At 34.5% G+C, this 25,478-nt stretch overlaps 1 long non-coding RNA gene across 1 annotated transcript in view; it reads right to left on the minus strand.

Moving 5' to 3' along the window:
• Positions 1–545: 545 nt before the first annotated feature.
• Positions 546–25,478, minus strand: part of LOC145270535 (uncharacterized) — a 55,205-nt gene continuing 30,272 nt past the window's right edge. The window contains exon 2 of the long non-coding RNA XR_013865426.1: positions 546–5,375. This is a non-coding gene — a long non-coding RNA (uncharacterized LOC145270535). The remainder of the gene's footprint in view (positions 5,376–25,478) is intronic.

The raw sequence follows: 25,478 nt of genomic DNA on the forward strand, positions 1-25,478 counted from the left end.
AATGGGTCAGGATCATTACTCTTGCACGATAAAGTTTTGTATGAAAATAACAATGATAAAAGGTTAGAACAGGAATTAGATATTTAAACATGAAAACTTGATATAAAATAGACGTTTTATTGAAATATATAAAATTTAAAAATAAAAATAAAAACTGTTAAGATATGACCTCAGTTCTTTTTGGGTGGTTTTAAAGATTTACACGAGAATGTTTTTAAAAGTGTCAAATCTATCTGATAAATAGTTACACTTTAGTTAGTCTGAAGAGGTCCTCCTGGAACTTACACATAATTTTATTAGAATATATAGATATTTATAGAAAGTTATTATCCCTGTTATGGCTTCATTGCAAAAGTTTGTTTTTCTAGAAATTGTATGTAAATATTTCTAAACCAGTTAGTAGTATATTTCAGACAAACGGAAGTAGGCCATTACTTATTGGACGCTCTTCATATTTAAAAAATCTTGCACAATAAAAATTTGTATGAAAATAACAATGATAAAAGGCTAAAACATGAAGTAGATATTTAAACATGAAAACTCGATATAAAATAGTCGTTTTATTTAAATATATCAAATTTAAAAAAAGTAAAAAACTGTTAAGACATGACCTCAGCTCTTTTGTGTGATTTTTGAGATTTACATGTTCTGGAGTATTTTTAAATCGTTTGGGTGATTTCCGTAGTAGACTTGTTTCCTAATTCTGCCATATTTGTAAAACAGTCTTGATTAAAATGTTTGGTAACTTGCGTAAAAGAGGTTGTTCTTCTGGCTCGTTTCATAAGGCTGCAATAATATGTTGAGATATGGATATTGGAAGATCATCAGATACTGTTTCTTGTATGTGTTTTCATATGATGCATCAAATCTCACATCTGTGCAAAATTTTTTAATTTTCTTAACTTTTTAGCATCCATGCTATAAATTTTACCTTCCTTCAAAAGAAGAACCATATACTAAACAAGAATGTGTTTTTCTCTCTGTTTTAATTTTCTTATCACTTTGTTTTTGATGGGGATGGAGCATTCTACTGGATGCCAAACATTCTCCTATTAATTTAGTTGCTCCAACCGAAACTTCTTTTTAAGATTCTTACCGTCCCTTCAAGTTCTATTGTTTGTATTTTTTTTGCATTTGGTTCACTGAGTATATTCGCAAGATAGTTATTGAAATATTTTTCATTAGCCTGAGGTATGATTGCTACATTCGTAAAATTCCAGTTTCTTTTTATGTCGTACAAAAGTCATTGGTATTTTATTTTTTCTTCCTCTCTGCTCTGTTATGGTCAGCATCATTAGAAATGATTACTTCATGTAGGCTTGCCATATTCTCCTTCTTGTTCCATATCACTGTGGCTGGCTTAATAACCAAATTTTCTAGGTGTATAGCTTTAGGAATTCCGTAGTCATAATGATTAGTGTATGACTTATTTCCAACTGTTATTTCTGTACATATACCCAAGATTTGCTACTACATTGGATATTAAGGTTTTTAGTTTTTCTAGTGGAGATATTTTTATCCTGTATGTGTTGTCATATGACTCAACAAAGTTGACTTACATGCAAAAGAACCACATACTTCACAAGCATGTGGGTTGTCTCCCCTATATGTTGTCATATGATTCTCCTGTATGTGTTTTCATATGAGTCAATAAATTTGACTTAGTTGCAATAGAAGAACCACATACATCACAGGATTATGGTTTCTCTCTTTCTTTTCATTTTTCTTAACCTTTTTCTTCTAGGGGATGGGATGTCCAACCAGATGTCTGACATTTACCCCTATTTTAGTGAGTCCAACCAAGAGATCTTTTCAGGATTCCAGCCGTCCCTTTCAGTGCAATCGTTTGTATTTCACTTGCACTTGGTTCACCGGGTATGCTTGCTATGTACTTTTAAAATTCTTTTTCATAAGCCCAGTTGCTCCTATGACGACTGGTAAAATTGAAACGTCTTTTAATTTCTAATTTCGTTTCATATCATACATAAGTCCTTGATACTTTGTAATCTTTTCCCTCTCAACTCTGTTAAGCCCTGTATCATTGGGTGCACTGACTTTTATTATGGTCGCTTTTTTATTTGCTCTGTCCTAAATCACTATATCTGGTTTAACAGCTGCGTTTTCAAGATATGTAGCAGTAGGGATTATGTAGTCATAGTGAATAGTGTAGTTGTCATTCCCAACTGTTCGTTCGGGTATATGTTCCCAGGAGTTTTTACTACACTGAATGTTGAGTTTCTTACATATCTTCCAGTGAAGGTATTTGCAAACTCCGTTATGGCGATCTGTACATTAACCATCTCCAAGTAGGACTTTGCAACTAGAAATCAGGAGGCTCACACTCTCAACCTCAGTGCTACAGAACCTGCATTTATTATTGTTGCTTAGACCACTCATCTTTTTGAAGGCGTTTTTCATGAGGCCCTGGTCTTGTGCAGCCAATATCAACCTCTCTTGGTCGTAATGGAGGGATCCTCTTTTGAGCCAGTCCAGGGAACCATCCCTATCGATATATTCTTGGGATAGTTCAGTCGGTAGGTATTTTGCCCGTTTATGGTTGGTCTATTCTTCTGTTTTAACACTATGGAACTGGCTAGTGTATTTTTTCCGACTTTTCTGGGCTATGTCAGTGGCAGGCTTGTTTGGATTCTCAGCATCATTTGTAAGGCAATCCTTTCCTAAATGAGTGGCAAGTTGTGCTATAGATGTTGTACTACTTGCTCGGTTCTCATAATATCTTTAATTTTCATTAGCTTGGGGTTACAGGAACTTATTATGTACTGACCTATGCTGACGATTGTGGCTCTGTGTTGATGATTGACTTCCGAGAGTCCCATATCTCCTTCTCGCTTGGGTAGGTACAAACGAGGCATGCACTGATTTCGATAAAGAACTCGGTACAAGGTGAACATTTTCTTTGTTTTTGTGTCAAGTTAATTTATGTGTTTCTGAGGCCAGTCAATAATGCCAAAACTATATGTTAGTACTGGCATGGCAAGTTGGTTAATTGCCGTAACTTTGTTCTTGTTTGTGATTTCAGTTTTGCAGATTTTTCTTACCCGGCGTAAATATTCTTGGCTTAGTTTCTCTCTCATCTTGGAATGCTGGATGGGCTCAGTTTCATCAATGCCGAATTATTTGTATGTTTCCTGTTCATCCAGTTCTCTGATTACACTATTTTCATCATGCTGTATATTCTCAGTATATATCTTCTTGCCAGCTTTCAGAGTACACTCAGCACACTTATCCAGCCCGAGCGTCATTTTGATGTCATTAGAAAAAGTGTGGACAATTTTTAGTAGATGATCTAAATCCTTATCAGAGCTAGCATACAGCTTAAGATCATCCATGAAAAATAAATGGTTTATTACTTTGGTGGATTCTCTTTGGTGGCTGTAGCTTAGATTATAAGCACCTTGACAGTCCTTTAGAAGCTTACTTAGAGGATCAATTGCCAAGAAAAATAGTAGAGGAGATAAACTGTCTCCTTGGAAGATTTCTCTTTTGATTTTTATATTTGGAATGGATATCCTTCCCCTGCTATGGTTTAGAGTAATGGATGTTTGCCACTCCTTCATTCGGGCAGCTAAAATTTCTCGTATGATCGGGTGGATTTTGTATAATTCGAAGCATTTTAGTATCCATGAATGGGGTACACTATCGAATGCTTTCTGATAATCTATCCATGCCATATTTAGATTTCTTTTTCTTTTCCTGCAATCTTCCAAAATGGTCTTATTGGTGAGCAATTGATCTTTGGTGCCCAGGCAGTTTTTCCTTTTATCGCCTTTTAATAGCCATGATAGTGTTGCTTCGTAATCTTTCAACATTCTGGTGAAAAAATCTGCTATAATGATCATGGAATGGTGTTAGCAGTTTTAACAAGAAGTTAGATATATTGTTTATGCCAGGTTTCTTCTGATTTGAAGCTCGTGCCAGCTTTGATCTTATTTTATCTGGCGTTATTCCTGGCTCTGGCATTTCTCTTTTATTTTTATTTGCATTGATAATATCCCCGATCCACTGGGCCTCTTCGTTATGTACTTCCTCTTTTTTAAATAAGGGTATCCAGTAATCGTCTAATTCCTTTTTACATGGGGGATCTTGGATTTTAATTTCTTCTCTTATTAGATTCCCGTAGAAGGTTCTAGGATTATTTGTAAAAAGCTTATTCCGTGTCTTTGCATTAATGTTTCTCTCCTGTATGTGTTGTCATATGGCTCAACAAATTTGACTTCCGGGCAAAAGAAGAACCACATACATCACAAGAATGTGGCTTCTCTCCTGTATGTGTTTTCATATGATCCAACAAATTTGACTTCTGTACAAAAGAAGAACCACATACTTCACAAGGATGCGGTTTCTCTCCCATGTGGGTTTTCATATGACGCAACAAATTTGACCTCTGTGCAAAAGAAGAAGCACATACGTCACAAGAATGTGGTTTCTCTCTCGTGTGTGTTTTACTATGATCCAACAGAGTTGACTTCTGTGCAAAAGAAGAACCACATACATCACAATAATGTGGTTTTTCTCCCGTATGTGTTCTTATATGACTCAATAAATTTGACGTAGTTACAAAAGAAGAACCACATACATCACATGAATGTGGTTTCTCTCCTGTATGTGTTTTCATATGAGTCAACAAATGTGACTTCTGTGCAGAAGAATAACCACATACTTCACAAGAATGTGGTTTGAATCCCGTATGTGTTGTCATATGATCCAACAAATTTGACTTCCTCGCAAAAGAAGAACCACATACTTCACATAAATGTGGTTTTTGCCCTGTATGTGTTTTCAAATGACGCAACAAAGTTGACTTCCGTGCAAAAGAAGAACCACATATGTTACAAGAATGTGGTTTCTCTCCTGTATGTGTTTTCATATGATCTAACAAATGTGACCTCTGTACAAAAGAAGAACCACATACTTCACAAGAATGCGGTTTCTCTCCCGTATGGGTTTTCATATGACGCAACAACTGTGACTTCTGTGCAAAAGAGGAACCACATATCTCACAAGAATGTGGTTTCTCTCCTGTATGTGTTTTAATATGATCCAACAAATGTGACTTCTGTACAAAAGAATAACCACATACTTCACAAGAATGTGGTTTCTCTCCAGTATGTGTTGTCATATGACTCAAGAAAGTTGACTCATGTGCAAAAGAGGGACCACATACTTCACTTGAATGTGGTTTGTTAGACATGTTAGAAATGTTCCACAGAACGTATATGTAATGTAGTGTATGATGATAACCAGGTAGTATCTTTTAGCTTTAGAAAATGTATTACAATATATTTATAATTATTTTAAACCTTTTAAAATCACCAATGAAGCCATTAATTGCTTTCTTTTCTTTGCTGCAAATTCTGAAAATATAAAATAAATTAAAAGAATAATATTTCATGTGGTTAACTTGAATTTATTTGTTTATTTTTATTAAAATATCCAAAACATCTATTATTAATGAAATTCAAAAAAGCTAAATTGAATGTAACAGTTTATAAAATCTATCTCATTTGTGTCATTTTTTATTCCTCTATAACACATGTTCACATTTGACTTTTAATTGAAGTATCCTAGTGTTCACGTAAATTTACAAAATTAACTTTAAATTGAGAAGGCATAAAGAAACTCTGCACTATGGAAATTTCTCCATTAGATATACCAGAAATGTAAAGATAAGTGAGCTCCTGACAGTCACTAAGAGGAAATCGAGGCATATGGACTCGATGTTACATTGTCTAACCTGGAATGACAACAGTTATGATTAGAGATGCTTTGTTGCCTAAAAGGTGATATTTTAAGCTGGTTTAAAGCTTATTTGTTTTCTTAAGACATTAATTACTTTTCACTGTTTTTCTCAATCTATATTTACTTCATCCTATAAGGGTCAATGGTTTCCTTTTTCCATCAATCTTTCCACATATTACATCTTTTCAATGTTTTTCTAACCTTAGTGTTAGTGAATGACATGGCTCACATTTGTATTATGTTCCACATCTACATGGAATATCTTAGTCATGATTTTTCCATAAGCGACTGTACATGCACGTGTTCCTGGAGAGTCGAATCACCCTTGAATACTCTCGTGTCTACCTCTCTAGTGGTTTCTCTCAAATTTTCCTCTCATTTTGATATATATTGTTAATAGTACATATTGCTTTTGCTCGGTGTTGTAGGAAACAAACTATTACATTTTTTTACATTATATAGATTGTAAGAATTGACTGGCTACATATTTAAAGATATTAAGAAATATGTGGGGTGTTATGAAAGTCTTTTAATGATGTTAACCCCACGTGGCATCACATGACTTGGGAAGTAAAAGAGACAAGAATTTAAGTCCTTGTAATACGAGGGGTGTACAATAAGTAATACACCTGACCCACGTCCAGTTGTCTGATCTAGCTGAAATTTTGAATGTGCAATGATTTATATCTCTACGCGTTATATGGCAATGATTTATATTTCTACGTCTTATGTGGCAAATTACAGCTCTGGACTAATTGTGGTTTCTGTTTTACAGGTGTTTGAACTGAGTCAGGTGTAAAATGGAGCTTGTTAAATGTCGAGCAGTGATCTGGTTTTTGTATTTGAAAGGACGCACATCACAGGAGACTTTTGATGAAATGAAAAAAACTTATGGTGATAATGCCCCGTCTTATGACCTTGTAAAACGCTGGCATTGTGAATTCAAACATGGTCGAAAGTCTGTGGAAACAGCTCCCAGACCTGGTCGCCCCCTTCTGCTATTGATGAGACATCTGTCCGTCAAGTTGGGGCTGCCATTATGGAAGATCGGCGCATTACTATTCGCCAAATAGCCCAAGATGTCAAGATGAGTACAGGGTCTGTGGAAACTATCATTCATGACCATTTGCATATGCATAAGGCTCTGCTAGATGGATTCCCAGGTTGCTCACACCATTCTAGAAACGAGAAAACATCGAGTCCTCGAAGATGAATTTGGATATGTGCCAAGAAGATCAGTCAAAGTTTTTCAAAAGACTGATTACACAGGATGAAACCTGGGTTCATCACAATGATCTAGACTCCAAAGCCCAGTCAATGCAATGGAAGCACTTGTACTCACCACCTCCAAAGAAGGCAAGTGTGCAGCCCTTCGCTGGCAAGGTCACGCTCATAGTCTTCTGGGACCAGGACAGAGTAGTGATGACAGATTTCCTGGCAAAGGGTACCACAATTACAGGAGTCTATTTTGCTTCACTTTTGAGGAAATTAAGGGAAGCTATCAAAATCAAGAGGCGGGGCAACATCAGCAAAGGTACCCTCCTCCTGCAGGACAACACTGGTCCACAACTCGCATGTCGCCAGATCAGAAGCACAGGCGTGTGGTTATGAAATATCCCTCATCCTGCCTACTCTCCTTACATTGAACCCTCTGACTTTCATCTCTTCCCAGCAATGAAGTTGTTTTTGAAAGGAAACCGTTTGCCATATGATGCAGCCTTGATTTCTGAAGTCACGTTGTGGTTGGAGAACCAACCTTAGGTGTTCTACAAAAACTGTCTCCAAAGTTGCATCAAACGATGGGAGAAATGTATTACTCTGTGTGTTTCCTATGTAGAGAAAGACTAATAACTGTGTCAAGTTTCGTTGCTATACTCCTATGGAAAGTGGGGCAGGGGCATTACTTATTGCACGCCCCTCGTAGCGTGATGGTGCACACATGAAAATGCATGCATGACAGCTGGTAGCAAATGCACAGGACGATGAGGTTAGTTTATCATAATTGATATTGTCAGTGGTGTAAGGTCAACTACTTGACAGACACAGGTGTCGAGAGTGATCTCAAAAAGCAGGTCATATATATAGCATAACATACACTTAATTTGCTGAAGGTTTTCACCAGTTATTCCAACAAATATTAAGGGAAACTGAACGAACTGTAAACATATGACAAAGAAGGGTCCTGTGAAGTTGAGGAAAACAAAAACTAAAACAATAAGGTACATGACATTCCATTTTTTACCCTCCTGTTTCTGCTCGAAAGCAACAAATATATATGCATATATCTGATGTGCATAATAAAAATCAGATATATGTGCTCAGAATTTTTTAATCTAATTTTTTCTCTCTTTCGTGTTTATTAAAAAAAATAATCGTTAGTTGTTTTATTTTCTTGTTCTTTCGTCAGTAGCATACTATTGCTATAATAAAGCAGCAGCTATTTTCAAATTTTGCGCAGGGACTGACTTCAGAATTGAAAACACCAGTAGGGTAGGTTTAAATGGAACAATGAACAGTCATGGGATATATACATTAACCAAATGTTGGTGGCTGTCAGATTCAATGTCAGTGAAATGACGAAATTCTCACCATGCTCTCCAATAGATACATGAACTTGGCATTACATAATATATTAATGCATTGTAAAATATACTAGGGTGATGAGCAACACGAGATTGCTCTACAAGAGATGCATCGATCGTTTGCATTGGTAAGGAATAACATTCTGAAAGCTATGAAAAACTGATAAAGAATTCAAATGAGAAAACAAAGTTCATGGATTTTAAGATTGGAGAAAAAACACTCACGTCTCATATCCATCAATCAAGGAACGTGAAAAACCGTTAAGAAAATCTACATTGGCTGCTCTGAGTCGGATAGCAATTCAGCCATGTAATAAACTGATACCCCAATATGGAGGAGTCGACATCAATGGAAAAGACCGGATGAGGAGTCTAGCTTACCATTGATGGAGATGAGAGTCATGACACATAGCATAATGACTAAACTAGCAAATAGTTTGGATGCAATTTATCCCCTATTTGCATCACTTGCAGATGTCAAAGACAAAATAAGGATTTGTTCAGAAAGTTCTAAATAGGTTTGGAGTTTGGGAGTGGGGAAGAGGAACAAGTGAGAGGGAATAGTTTAGCTTGTGTAAGGTCTATATTCTGTTTTTAAAAAATTTCCGTTTCAGGGTTCATTACATTCAGGATACTTTGGGAGGTGAGTGCAGCTAACGACTTCGACACAGTATGCAAAGCGTTAAGAGTGAGTAAAAAAGATTATAAATTTATTATTAACTCGAGCAGTATGCACGCACGGTAGTCCTAGATTATGATAAAACCATTATTTATGATCAATAGGGTCAGGTTGTCAAAATTGATATTTTTAGTGGTGAAAGCTCAACTATTTGACATACACAACTTTCAAAGGTGAGTGCACTGCTAAAAGCAGGTCACATATATAGCCCAGAAGAAAAGCCAAAAGAAGAGAGAAGCTTACAGTCAGCTGACAATCACCATCACACAGGTGTGACTCCATCAATTTACCTTCCGGCCCACACCCTCTTTATTTAGAATAAGAGGGAGTAACGAAACAGAAAATAAGTTTTTACATTTTTATATAAAAACGAAATGTACAGATTTTTTCTGCTGATGGAAAATGTACTGTGAAGCATATGTTTCATTTGGTAGAATGTATGAAAATGATAATTGAGGGTTTACTGTTTCCCTCTAGCACACTACTCAGTCATTTTGAATGAATATCAAACTGAATAAATCTCTTCTGTGTTATTCTTGTTTGACTTAATTTTGAAAGTGTAAAAAAGGTGGCAGACATCAGTTTGGAAGGATCACAGAGAAAGCGATAAATAACCTGCACCTAAGCTTAATATAAATCAAGTTCCTCGACAAATTTAAAGTCAACTGAAGCATAGTATGCTTCTGAATATACTGACACTCAAATCCTGTAAGAGCCGACAACCAAGCCTTTCTAATCCATACGAGCTAATTAGAGTGCTATTGTGTTGGTTAAGAATATCAGTAGCATATCTCATAGAATATTGGCCCATTTTAACAGTGATAATATCAGTCTAGGACTTACCAGCAATACCCACAGTGGATGTCAATTTTAAAGTTTAGTAAAAGTAGTCATGTATTTTTATTAGAACACTCTTAATACAGTTTCTTGTTTTTAATCACATAATTTTTCATATACCATTAGACTCCAAACATAACCTTAACACTTTCATATACCATTAGACTCTAACCATAACCTTAACACGTTTCATATACCATTAGACTCCAACCATAACCTTAACACGTTTCCTATACCATTCGACTACAACCATAACCTTAGCACGTTTCATATACCATTAGACTCCAAACATAACCTTAACACTTTCATATACCATTAGACTCTAACCATAACCTTAACACGTTTCATATACCATTAGACTACAACCATAACCTTAACACGTTTCATATACCATTCGACTACAACCATAACCTTAGCACGTTTCATATACCATTAGACTCCAAACATAACCTTAGCACGTTTCATATACCATTAGACTCCAACCACAACCTTAACACGTTTCATATACCATTAGACTCCAACCATAAACTCAACACTAGGATCAATCATGCAGCTACCATTACATTCAGTGAGTAACTCGATTTTATAATGATTGACCAACTGCAAGAGAATTGTTCAATTTACATTTTTGATTGCATATTCTTAATTTTCTCTTCTTTTTCTTGTTCTTCCTTTTTGAAGTAAGCCGTTTAACATAAGATATATAAATGACGCCCTTTTTAGCATGTTTTTCTTTTCAAATATCGAAACCGTCTGCATGGTACAAGTGACCGTCAACCATTTTAGGCTTTCTTTCTTTCCTTTCATTTTTGTCACATGACCAATCTCTTGAACCACACACACACATGCTAGCCAATAAGTTACGATTTTCCATACACAAATTCAGAACATCTACTTATGAAAGCCCCATTTATAATAACTTCCTTTTCATCTATCGCAGCTAATGTCCCCAAAATACTAAATAATTTAATTTTATGTCATCTTCACTTTTCAAAACAGAATTAAAATTAAAGGGTCATATCACAATTATGGAATCTCCATTATTGCAAGGAAAGAAAAAACAAAAGTTTTTGACATGTAAAAAATACATATAAAGAAAAAAACATATTGTGATTTGTTCATATAATTTGGACTTTTGTTCTCATCTTAAGTGCTATTTTTACAATGTTTGCACAATAAATAACACATAAGATGAGAACAGTAGTCTTTATAATCTAAATAATAGAAAGAATCATTCCTCATCTAAAAAAACCAGAACCATAATATTGTCATTTGTTTAAAAATCATGATGATATTTTTTTAATGTAATCAAAGTTATTTGTAAGGTTTGTTGAATGTATTTTTTTTTAGAATAGTTAAAAATACAACATAATAAATTTCTTTAATTATCAGCATTCTTTAAACAAACGAACAGAAAATTTGATAACTGCATTTCCAAATAAATTAACAGAAAAACTCTTTGGTACACTTACATGTGTAAACAGTTACTAGTACAGATTGAAACCACTGGACGAGAATACAAACTATCAAAAAAAGCTAAAAAAAAAAAAACAAAGCTAAATTTTTAAAATTGGCTAAAAAGTCAATGTTTCCAAAATGGGGGATCGATTTACTAGAACTTTGTATTAGAAACAGAACACAACTTAAAAATTGTAAATATTGAAATTTTTTTGATAATCTGGTAGATTAGTGACAAGTACGCAGGAATGTACCACTTCCATGCATGCGTTAAGCATTTTTTTTTTTTACTTTAAACTTAAAGTAAAAATCATGTAAAATTCATAAATTATTTTCATAATAAATTATAAAGAAGTTTTTCTGGTCAATGTCTAGAATCTCTACCCCTCCCCCAAATCTTTCACGATTATTACTTTTATAATTTTTCGGGGGTACTGAAAGCGAATATATGCTTTAACAGGTGTGCAAAGAACTAGTTTTCATGATATGACAAAATGTACCTTTTAAAAAGTGGGGTATCACTTTTCATTATAAATTTAACTTAAAATGAGCACCCACTTTATGACAATCTAGTGAGTTGAGCCTGAGGACATTAAAGAACAGAAAAAAGAGAAAAATGTGTGTACAGATACGTGTTATTCCTTATGTTATCAGTGGTGACCATTTCTGTATATGCAAGCATATGCATGTTTTTGCCGCAAAGTAGTTTTCTGATTATTAAGCAGTGTAATTTTTTTATGTTATTAGTGGTGACCAATTCTTTACATTGTACATTTGGAAAACAACTTGTTTGTGACAAAGTTTAATGGGATATTCGTTTTCAGCATACAAAAATCTTACAGAAATAATCACGTTAAAAGTGATTGTTAAGGTCGAAAGTAACAGTTCAAAAAACGGTGTTCAGGCAGCCCCTTTCCTCAGAAAAAATTATCACCGTGTGGCCTGAAAGTAGGTGTTTATTTTGTGCTAGTGCACTTATTGATCCGCGCTATTTTTAAAATAGTATTTACAAGTTTAATTAAAGTTTTATTATGTCTGTTTTAATTGAATTGTAAGTTTAAATACAGAAAGGAACAGAACACCCTCCTCTCACCTTGTTAAGAATGGTTTTCTAAAACTAACATTATTTCAGCATGGAACAATAAGTGTACTAGTTCAATGTAAAAAAGTGATCCCGCCTTTTGGAACAAGTAATTTCCTCATATCATGAAATCTAATTCTCTGCGCCACTTTTGAAGTATATATTCGTTTTCAGCAAACCCGAAAAACTATAAAAGTTTTTTATTATAAAGATTTTTTAGAGTTTTTTTTTTCTTTACATCAGATTCTAGACGTTGTTTTTTTTTATATTTAAGTATTGAAAATAAAATAATAGATTAATGATAATAATCCACTGAGAAAATTGAAAAAAAAAAGATGAAAACAAAAACTATTAAACAATGAAAAACATTTAAGATTTATAGTTTTTTTGTTTTTTTTTTGTAAACAAAAAACAACAATAGTTGAAAATATTTCAAAGTTATAAAATTATTTTTTCCTTTCTTAAGCGATACAGAATTTATTTATGATTGTTGAAAACAAAAAAATCAATAATAAATCAACATTTTGATTATGATTATTCGCTTAGTAAATGTAGTTACATTTTTAACGTATTCTGAAAATGCGCAAAAATCGATATTAAATTCATGTAGTAATACTTACGTTTTTGTTTTATAATCTGCTTTCGATTAACTTTATTTGCTTTTATAAAGGAAACGATTTTTCAAATGTGATTGACTTTACAAGCTCAACTTAACATTCAAGATGACGAACGGAAGAGCAAGTTCGCAGAAAACAAAATTGAAGAGGAAAAATAAAAAAAAGAACTCATTTCGAAATAGAGCCGATCTATTTGGTGAATATCACGGATAAAATTAATATTATTTTATTTAACATTTTAATATTTACATGAGAGAGAAGAGATTACAAGTTTCATTTTTATTAATTTTCTAATTCGTTGCACGTGCAATTTTGTGCCGGAAACTGATAGTTTTTAAAGCTGCCTTTTCGTATTTTTATTTATTTATTAATTTTAGATTCCTGGTTATTTTTTTAATTGTGTTTGAAAAATAAAAGCCTAAAGTTAATCTGGTGCTTGTAAAGTTTGCCAAACACATTAAAAATGAAGATATTGGAAACGAACTTTATTGTACGTGCCTAAAGTTAATATCGATACGGAAAAAAAAGATACAAAAAAAAAAGCGTTATTTTTAAAATTGTTTTTACGGCATCGACAGAAACTAACAAATGAAAATAACAAATTCATTTAAATTTAGAAGTTAAATAAATTCCTTGTAAGAATCCCATAAAGATTATTTGTAAAGTCTTAAGATATTGAATACACCTTGTTTGTACAAAAACAATTAGACCCTCTCCTCCACACCAAGCGCGAGTTAAGTACAATCAAACACCGCATAACACGAAACTGCGAATACAATATAAAAATCTCGAAATTTCTCTGTTAAAAGTGGGTTATTTATTTTCTTTATGGATTATACTTCCAAAATAAACTATTACAGTTGTTTTAAAAGTAATAAAAATATTTTTATTTTTTTTTAAAACAGTAATGAATTTTCCGAATTCAATATTTTTCAATTTTTAAACTCAATATTTTTAAATTTTAAAAATCTATCAAAATTTTTCTATTGATTCTATTTTTACGATATTTTCAGGGTCAATGTGAAATTTTATGTTCTTTCCAATAAACCGAATATAATATTTTAGACAAACGTTTTTTTTAAATTCACGCCCCCCCATTTTCACGCCCCCCCATTTTCACGCCCCCCCCATTTTCAACTTTCTCTTAAAAAGTAAATAATTAATTTATGTTTAATAGTTTTATATATCACAAATTGAAGAGAAAAGGTCAATAAATAATATATTCAAATTTAAAACAAAAAAAAAATCAGTTTTTTAGAAATTTACTTGTAAAGTCCGAAGTTTAAAACCTTATTTTATAAGAACACATTTTTTTCTTTTTGTCTTTTTTTTTTTTAATGAAACCTTGGTCCTTGCTCCTTTAATTGAAAAAAAAATTAGGGCTTGAATTACATTTTTCGAGGAGTTATAAGCTTAGAAAGATAGGGGGTCGAATAATTTACGCCTCTCATTTTGAAATGTCTATTAAAAAGTAAATAATTAATTTATGTTTAATAGTTTTATATATCACAAATTGAAGAGAAAAGGTCAATAAATAATATATTCAAATTTAAAACAAAAAAAAATCAGTTTTTTAGAAATTTACCTGTAAAGTCCGAAGTTTAAAACCTTTTTAAAAAAAAAAACACATTGTTTTGTTTTGTTTTGTTTTTTTTAAATAAAACCTTGGTCCTTACTCCTTTAATTGAAAAAAAAATTAGGGCTTGAATTACATTTTTCGAGGAGTTATAAGCTTGGAAAGATGGGGTGGAATTATTCACTATTTTCACGAAATTTCTGACACTGCAAATACGGATGCGGCGCATCCGTATTTGTTTTAATAATTAAAACAAAATTAATCATTATTAAAAATAATACCATTTTTAGTTATTTTTCTTAATGATCCTGGGTTTAAATTTATATATATTTTTTGTTTTCGGGATTATAAAAAAAATATTACGCTGATGTTTACACCGTCATTCATACAAGAAAATAGGTACTTGTACAGTTTAATCAAGACATAAAAAAAAATGAAAATATCGAAAAATGTTATATTGTACGTATCCGTTTTGGACTGAAGATTTCAACAAAAAAATTTCACTTAATTTAATCGAGTAGTTTTTTTTTACAGCGAAAACCACATTTTTATGAGAGCGCGTCGTTGAAGTCAGCTATCTTTGAATTTTTTTTAACATACAACCGGGATATAATTTTTTTTTTATTACATTTTTCACCCCAAACAAGGCACATTGCCACTTTGGTGTAGGGAGCTACTATCAGGGGAAACAACTACTGGGGTACTATGTAGGGATTTGGGGAGCAAGATGTTGGTTCACGTTGCACTTGAACTTCTGCATGTCAGTACAGTTGGGGAAGCAGTGACCTGGAATGGAATTCCAAAGTCTAGCGGTTCTGGGGAAGAAACTACTAGAGTAGAAAGATCTTTTACATCTAGGGATCTCTACAGTGTGGGGGTGGGATTTTGCAGCTTGTCGGGTCCGTCGAGGGTGCTCACGTCGTGGGGGCACAAGTGCTTGCAGTTCATCAGAGCATTCACCATTAAAATACTTGTAGAACAGGCAGAGGGAATGCAACGTTTCGTCGATGGGACAGAGGCTGAAGCTTAGATGCCAGTTTAGGGCCTATCAGATTTGCGACTCTCTTTTGAACCCTGTCAAGGAGCGAAAGACTAGTAGCCGATGCACCAGCCCAAATATGACAGCAATACTCCATACATGGGCGAATGGTTGCCATAGAAACACAGGAATAACTCAATTTAAAGCACCGACACTCCCTCCCCATCTTTAATACTAGCTTTTCTTCTTAAAAATCGGACCTTTTGCTCGGTATCATAACAAATTGTTAAAAAAACTACTTGATGAAATTAAGAGAAATTTATTTTTGGAGAACTTCGTTCTATAACGGATATATACAATATAACCTTTTCTCGATATTTTCATTTTTTAATTGCCCTTATTAAACTGTAGACGTGTTATATAGGACGGTGTATGAATACATTCTATAACGACGTACATGTTGAATAGTTGGGTTTTATATTTTATCTGTATATTCGTGTATGTGTAAATGCATATATGCATATACGCCATATGATTTAGTTGATCGTCTAGTGTGTACATTTTTACATTTATGCAACAAAGGACATACTTTTTTAATGAATACTCAAAATTTCAAACGAGATAAGTACATTTACTAAGCGAATACTCATAATAATCAAGAGAGTTTGGGAATGATGAAAACGTACACAAATTATTAGATTTTTATTTTAAACTCTCTCTCTCTCTCTCTCTCTCTCTCTCTCTCTCTCTCTCTCTCTCCTCTCTCTCTCTCTCTCTCTCTCTCTCTCTCTCTCTCTCTCTCTGTATATATATATGTGTGTGTGTGTGTGTGCGTGCGTGTGTGTGTATGTGTGTGTGTTGATGTTTCATGAATGTAAGGGAAATATGTACCGTAGCTATACTTATGTAACTGTTACTATTCCGTTTACTTAGTTCTACCAATGTGTATTTTAAATCTGCATCATTTGTGATGTCATCCTGAAATAATATCAAAATAGTTCATCTATGATGAAGATGGGCTTGGCGTGATCCTAAGCACAGAACCACCCTACAACCACCTTTGCATCAACCAGTATACCAATCACACAATGATTATGGTACAATGCTATATCGAGGACTGAATATAAAATGGCCGACTTGGATGCTGTTATGATTGCAGAGCACCTGATGTCACACACGATCATTGCAGCAGCTGCCTCCAAGTGTGGATTGAGAGACTTTGTCGCTGCAAACAAAATTATTGGAAATGATCTCATCGTTCAACTGCTAGAATGCTGCGATGAATCTCTACACTGCAGGTGGCTCATTAACTGACAAACAGTATGAATCCTCACAACCAGAGAGAAGGACACCATAGTGTCACGTGTTACTCTACACAACATGCACCAGGATCATGACCCCAAAAAACAGTTCTTTTGGTGCTCATCTTCGGAGCCAAGCTGGAGTGTGCAAATTTATCATCAAGTGTAATATGGAAACTATCCGTCAAGATGTCTTCGCCTTGAGAACATCCAACCGGTGCTGCTCAACCTCAAAAGATGCCGTAAGTTGACGACATAACATCAGTTTCCAGTCATGAGAAACACATTCCTCATCTGCCACCATTCTCTGTTCTCAGCTGCACCATCATCTCCTCCGTACAATGTGTAAGAGTCTCTTCATTAATATAAGGGAAATATGTACCGTAGCTATACTTGTAATGTTATGTGACTGTAACTAATTTGTTTATTTAGTTCTACCAATCTGTGTATTTCAGATCTTCATCATTTATGATGTCATCCCTAAATAATATAAAAATAGTTTTATTTATCTTTGATGAAGATTGAATTGGCCTAATTTTAAGCACATAACCATCCTACAACCACCTTTGCATCCACCAGTATACCAATCACACAATGACTATGGTACAATGCTCTATCAAGGACTGTGAATATAAAATGGCCGACTTGGATGTTATTATGGTTGCAGAGCACCTAATGACACACACGATCATTGCAGGAACTGCCTCCACTGTTGCAGTTGCTGCAAGTGTAGATTAAGAGACTTTGTCACTGCAACCAAAATTACCGGAAATTACCTCATCGTTCAAATACTAGAATGCTGCGATGAATCCTTACACAAGGTCCTGACTAACACTGCAGACGGCTCATTAACTGACAAACCAGAAACAGTATGAATCCTCACAATCAGAGAGAAGGACACCATTGTGTCACGGGTTACTCTACACAACACGCACCAGCATCATGACAAAAAAAAACAGTTCTTTTGGTGCTCATCTTCGGAGCCAAGCTGGAGTGTGCAAATTTATCATCAAGTGTTCGAATTGTAATGAGGAGAACTATATGGAAACTATCCGTCAAGATGTCTTTGCCTTGATGACACCCAACCGGTGCTGCTCAACCATAAAAGATGCCGTTGGTTGACGAGATCACATCTGTTTCCAGTCATGAGGAACACATTCCTCATCTGCCACCATTCTCTGATCTCAGCTGCACCATCATCTCTTCCATACGACACTAATGTAAAAGAGTCTCTTCAGAACTGTGCTCTATCATCCATCAACCCGACACTATCGATCACTTGGGACAGAGTTCAGGTTGCGATCAACAGAGATGAAAACAGGATGACGCTTGTTGAGATTATCGAATCTGGAATGCCAGAATCGCGCAGTACATTACCTTTGTCCTTGTTTTTGTGTGGACCACCAGTTTTGTGAGGACCAGCACTTTCGTGAGGACTTTTACACGGTTGACAGTGTTGTTGTATACAAGCAGAATATTGTTATTCTCTGAGACAGGTGCCCTTCCAATCCAGCTCACCACCTACACCACCTGCCTCTCCAGCATATACCTTTCAGTGTGTATGTGCTGACTTCTTCCACTACAAAGGTATCAACTACTTAGTCATTGTTGACAGATACTCTAATTGGCCCATAGTTGGAAGCTCTCCGCTACAAAGAATGTCCACCCTATTTTTTGTTAACAGCTTTTCAAGGCAAATCTTATTTAAAATTTTCGAAAGTGTTTCTACATGTTTTTAAAATGTTTGTACTTATGATCCTCTGTTCCTTCCTACCCCTTCTCTGCTACCAAATTTGAAAAAGTGTTAACGATTTCATGTCTAATTGATCGCTGTCTGGTCAAGAAGTGAGTGCTCATTTTACGTTTAGTTGATAAAGGAAAGTGATGTCCCACTTTTTAAGTTTAACTTTTTTATCATTTTTTTTCAAAATTCCTTGTTTCATATTATCTTCAAGCCGCTACTGTTCGACTCAAACAAACCGAAACTGTGGTCTTACCATAGTCACTTAGGTGCGGAATAAAAAATATAAAATACCCTGTTCGTTTTCTAACCAAGGACACTAAATAATGGAAGGACGAGCACAGTACACTGTCCACAAAACTCACACAACTGTGCCTACTTTATTAAAGACTTTCTATCCTAAGCATGTTGCTTGGTTGATACTGGAGCTGCTTGCAGTATATGGTCACTGAAACTCTGCGAGAAGCCACCAATATCGCCAATCACGCTGCAAGTAGGAAATCTCTCCTCCCTTCCCATGTAGGTCAATATTCTAGTTACGTATAGTTTGTAGTGGTGATTAATTCCTTTCTTTTCCAAAAGGAAGTTAGTTCTCACAAGAACGTGTTTAATTATATCTAAACTTCGACAAGTACTTTAAAACGGAAAAATACCACCCTTCATTCTATATATTTGAACAATACGCCTGTGACAATTTTGTTAATTTGTATGAATTTTGGCGAGGGTTAGACTCGTCCATCTCATGATAAAATGTCAGCAAACAGAAATATGCCTCGTTGCAGGTTGCATAATTGAAAGTTTTGTTCCCTAGATAAATGCATGAGAAATGTAAGTGTCGGCAAAATGAACTGAGGGGATAAAAGTTTTCAGGCTGAAATCTGAATTGGGATGCAAGACAGGCAAGATATCTGGCTGTCTACGTCTCTTAATTCCCATCCTTAAGACTAACAAACAAAAACTGATTAACAAGTAATTAGTTAATTATATATTAGTCTCTCCTCCCATGAAAAATTTCCTTTTGAATAAAAACTTTGAAATCAGCAAATATTTGTTGTGCTTGACTACAGTGAGGGCCAGAGGTCAAGAACCACAAGAATATAACGGCAAGTCAGAGACAATATTTCAATCAACTATAAAACAAAAACGTTGACCACTTGGGGGCAAAAACGCAAGAGAGGAAAAAGCATACGTTTATGAAAAGATTGTTTACATCTCACAAGGCTAACAGTTGTCTCATTAATGACAGATGGACGGCAATAAGACCTAGGTGCTGCTGTTACAGATTTCATTATATTGGAATTCACAATGTCAACGTTTTACAAGAATATGATGTGACATCATTTCTTTTAATTTCATCAAGTTTTCTATAGTGTGTCTTGTGGTGTCCCTGATTGAAAAAAGAGAAGTGATCACTATATGACACTTGACATGCCCCATTTCACACATAACTAATTTCAAACACTTGTAAATCAGGAACTAGTTCAGAGTTGTACTTTGCTACATGATCCACAGAGATATAAATCATTGCATATGCAACATTTCTACTAGATCATACAAACGGAAGTAGAGCATTACTTATTGAACGCTCTTCATATTTAAAAAATCTTGCACAATAAAGATTTCTATGAAAATAACAATGATAAAAGGCTAAAACATGAAGTAGATATTTAAATATGAAAACTCGATATAAAATAGTCGTTTTATTGAGATATATTAAATTTAAAAATAAAAGTAAAAAACTGTTAAGACATGACCTCAGCTATTTTGTGTGATTTTTTAGATTTACATGAGAATAAAAACTTTGTTTTTAAAAGAAAATTATTAACAAAATCAAAGTATCATATTGGTTTTTCATGTTTTTGCATGAGAGAATAACACAGTTTTTTAACGCAAGAATACAAGCACACATAACAAGAATATTGATTTTAACTTTAAAATTTTTTTTTATTTTAGTTCTGACTGTGGATGGGCGTGTAAGAAGAAAGCATGCTATATACGTAGTCGTGTGCAATTCAACTTGAAAGAGTGTTGAGTTTTATAGTTGGAAGTTTTGAAACAAGTGTCGAGTTTCTGAATTGGAAGTTTTGACAACAAAATGTCGAATTTAACTGATAAATAATTAGTTTACCCATACACTTTAGTTAGTCTGAAGAGATCCTCCTGGAACGTACACACAATTTAATTAGAATATATATATATATATATATATATATATATATATATATATATATATATATATATATATATATATATATAGTTATCATCCCTGTTATCGCTTCATTGCGAAAGTTTGCTTTTCTAGAAATTGTGTGTAAATATTCCTTAGGATTTTTCATTAAACCAGTTAGTATATTTCATACATTTTTTCTTTTGTTTCAATTTTCATCAGTCGAAGTATTAAGAAATCAATGGCTCCCTACATGGGGCTCACATTTAACTCTATATGAAATGTATAGATGTTGAATGTTCTATTAAAGTTCTTTTGTCTTCCGTATGTTTTTGCATATGACACAACAAATGTTCGTTCTATGCTAAGAAACGCATGCGTCAAAGGAATATCGTTTGGCTAATTTTAATGTTTTTTTAATCTGGTGATATCGCACCCTACCAGATGTCAGGGATTCACCCTTTATTTCATACATTTCCAGTAAACAATCATTTTAAGATTCTAACTCTGTTTTTGAGCAATTGTTTGAATCTCTCTTGCACTTCGTTCATCAGGTATATTTGCCAGATAATTAAAAAAATTCTTTTGTCTAATTTCAGTTGCTCCTATAATTACTGAAATAAAGATTTTCTAAAAATTCCACTTTGTTTCACGTCGTACATAAACCTGGTGTTTTGTTATTTTTTACTCTGACTCTTTTTAACCCAGTGTTATTGAAGACATTAACTTCTAAGGTTGTGACTTCTTGGTGTCCCTGCTGGCACTGATTCAATGATGTTCAGTGCTACATCTGCATCAAGTTGGGATTTCACAGCCTCTTTCGAGTGGTGGGAGCAGGGATTGGTTTGTGAACAGCCTTAGGTTGGTGGTTGTCGAGGAATGTGATAGTAAGCGGTTCTCCGGTCATAGTCTGCAATTTCTGGTGCGTACATGTATTAAACGCACTGCTGGTAAAGTGGCATTTGATCCAGCTTTCTATCTCTTTTCAATAATCAGGTGTGGCGAGAAATGGCAGCTTGTCTGGTAATGGTGGGCATGGTGATCTGTATGGGCATCCGCAAGGGGCTAACACTTGGTCAGTTGGTTTGGAGTCCATCTTCGTTGTGGCTACCAGACTACTAAGTTGTGCTGGAAAGTCATCATTGATAATTTTTAGTTTTTTCAGGGCCGTCTGTGATATATATAGCCCTTAACCCTTGACTTGATGTATGTAAGCTCCGAACATGCTGCCTTACAGAGTAACATTGTGGCAATTAAGGCCCCCATGATGAACAGGTTGTCATCATTAACGGCACGTCACTGGTGCCTAGTGCGCAGTAGATGTTCAGAAGTGCATCCAAGATTGTTTAATAAATCTACACCAACTATACTTGTCTGAGCTCCTCTGTCTGCCAAAGCAGGCAATCGGACGGGTTGGTGTTTCATATTTGTATGTCTGAATCGTCCAAGGTGTTGGTGGGCCTTTGTATCTAATGTGATGGTAATATTAAAAAATGGAGGTTGCTCTGGTCGGCCTGGTGTGAACTTGTTGTTGGTCCATGCACCATGCGGGATTCCCTCTTCTTCCTCTAGTCATTCAGGTTGCACAGTCATTGTCGATATGAATGAAGAATCTTCATTCTAGTTGTCATTTGGGTAGTCTCCCATTATGGCATTTGACGATGCTGTGCTGTGGCACGTAGTTTAGAAGTGGTTCTCTTTGCCACATTTGTAGCATGATTTGCCCCAAGCAGGGCATTGTCTTCGTCCTTTTGGGTGTGTCTTGTGTCCACAACCTTTGCATTTGTCATCGTTATGTCTCGTCTTATTTAACGGTAGAACTTTTTTGATGCTGCAGATTTAAATTGGGCCACTAGTGTGATCTCTGCTGGCCGGAAGTGATTTGATGCTCTGGCGGTATATTCCAGAGTCAAGAGGCGTCTACTTAAATCATTCTGAGTTGGCCGGGACGTAATCTCTGGTAAAATTTTGCTCTGGTGGGAGATGCCCCTTAATCTGGCAATGATTTGAGATTTTATCATGTCCTCAGAAAATGACATTGCACATTGCTGGTTGCCACAATTGAAAGCGCAGAGTATCGCTTGTGATTTCAACTGGGAAATAAAGAACGGGATAGTCTCCCCATCACTTTGCTTCATTACAAAGAATTGCTGGCGGTATACCCCAGGATGGACGGTTTTCACTGCGATGGATTTAATATATTCTAGCAGTTGTTCCTCTTATTCAGGGCATCCGGACCAACGAAGTTGAACAACATTTTGTTTACAGATGAACTGGATACAGCTCGTAGCTCATTTCGGATTTCTGTGGGGTAAATTGCGTCATCTCTTTATAAAGAAACCATGCATCCTTAAAAACGACCCATTTGTTGTCTGACGAGTCAGGTTCTATCATAGTTCACTCGAATTTCACATGTGAATGGTGCGACAATGGGGTGGGGGCGTGTTGCTCGGTGGACAGAAAGCGTGCCATAAGGTTCGTCATCTGTTCTTGCATGTCAATTTGTTGTTGTTGCATTTGTAACATGAAAGAAAGTGGGTCGATTTCCGTGTGTTTTGATGAAGCTTTGTTTGTGTTAGACATATTTGTGTGTTTAACTAGAATGTCAAAGTGTATAGAATATTATAGTGACTGGATATTAAATAAGTGGATATTAAATAAAAAAAAAAACAAAGAATAAAAAGAATAAAGTTTACCACGTGGTAAGGGTACGTCCTTTATCGTTCGTACGTATTTTTAGGTTTCTTATTTAGGATGGGTCGTTGTATGTTTCCTTTGTTTCTAAGTATTTGTTTTTATCCGACTCCTGACACCATGTATAGTTATGAGGGAAGGGCCTCACTCATAAGGGAAAGACAACAAGACACGGTAGTTAATCTCGATAAGCGACGTACGTGTGTACCTTTATTGGGTCCGCCATTACAGTGCTTTTTCTCTCTCCTTCCTGGAGAGCTCGGGTCAAGGGCACATAACTCAGTATTATGTTTACAACATCAAGTTCCGCTTTTTGATACAACTTAGAGACGAGCTATTATTTGTCGTGGAGGCCGGTAAGAAACCTGTCAATATTACCATTTACTTTACTGAATAACTTTGAAATAGTCCCAGAAAACTAGTATTTATTTTTCAAGAGTATTTTGTATCAGGTAATATTGACAAGTTTCTTCGTAAACGAAAAGAAACTTCTTCCGTTTTTTTTTCAATTATTTTTTCTTTCTCTTCATTTGGAGGGGAGCAAAGATAGCGCCATTTATTGGTTTTGAAGGTCCACCAAAAAAAAAAAATAAATAAAATAAAACTGTTTGGTTTCATTTGAATTATAAGTCACTGAGAATAAATAAATAAATGAAATGGGATAAAGATCTTCCACCCTCAAAAAAATAATTTGAAATTTTTAATTAATGTTTTTGGTTGCACTGAAAACGAAAATAACGTTTTAAATTCAGAAGACAAATAGTTTCTAAGGTATGAAGAAATTACAGTTTCAAAAAGTGGCGGATCATTTTTCTATATTAATTTAATCTAATAGACCAACGCAAAACCTACTTTTTCGAGTGTGCTGAAAACGAATATCGGTACTTGTACAGTTTAATAAAGACATTAAAAAATGAAAATATCGAAAAAGGTTATATTGTACGTATCCGTTTTGGACTGAAGATCTCCAAAAAAATTTCACTTAATTTGATCGAGTATTTTTTTTTTTTTTTTTTTTTTTTTACAGTAGAAAAACATGTTCTTTGAATTTTTTAAATTTTGTTTGAATTTTTAGGAACGCTACGGGGAGATAACTCAATTTAAAGCGCCGACACTCCCTCCGCATCTTTAACACGAGCTTTTCTTCCTAAAAATCGAACCGTTTGCTCGGTAACATAACAAATTGTTTTTTCGATGTAAAAAAAAAACAAAAAAAAAAACAGCAACAACAAACTATTAATTGATGAAATTAAGTGAATTTTTTTCTCTGAGAACTTCATTCCATAACGGATGCGTACAATTTAAACTTTTTTCGATACTTTCATTTTTAATGTCTTGATTAAACTGTAGAAGTATCTGAACATCTATTACATTTAATAAATGAGGAGACAACTCAGTTCGAATTATCGATGCCTTATAATGGATAAAATCAAAATTTCACGCTACTGAAAAGATACTTTTCCGCACGTTTTATGTAATGTAACACGGCGGCCATAGGCGATTTTTGTACCGAATAAAAGCATTAAAATACATTAAAATACATAACTTATCCAGGTAGGTAGAAGAGTAACTCATCTTGCTATGTCACTTTTTTGGTTTGCCAGCTTCTCTTAACAAAACTCCCCAAAACGTTGAATTATTTTAAATTATTTTGAATGCACCTAATATTTTTTTATTACAAAATATTTTTCTACTTTAGTTTTTGTTGCGGTGAAAAGTGAAGAAAATAATTAAAACTAATTTTTGCAGCATTTTTTTTAAATGGGGGGGGGATAGTTTCGTTTCATATTTATTATTGTAAAAAACTAGTATTTATTTTTCAAGGGATTTTTGGGGGGTTTACAAGGAATGTATTTAACTTCTTAATTTAGATGAATTTGTCAGTTTCTTCCAACGTGATAACAGTTTTCATTATAACTTTTTTTTTTCACCTGTAATTTTTTACATTTACTCTCTTAATTTTTTTATCGTATATCTATACATATCTTAACTTTAGGTTAATCTTT

Source organism: Euprymna scolopes, chromosome 46 (genome assembly GCF_053919585.1).
Source record: "Euprymna scolopes isolate OS-2025 chromosome 46, ASM5391958v1, whole genome shotgun sequence".
Lineage (NCBI taxonomy): Eukaryota > Metazoa > Mollusca > Cephalopoda > Sepiida > Sepiolidae > Euprymna > Euprymna scolopes.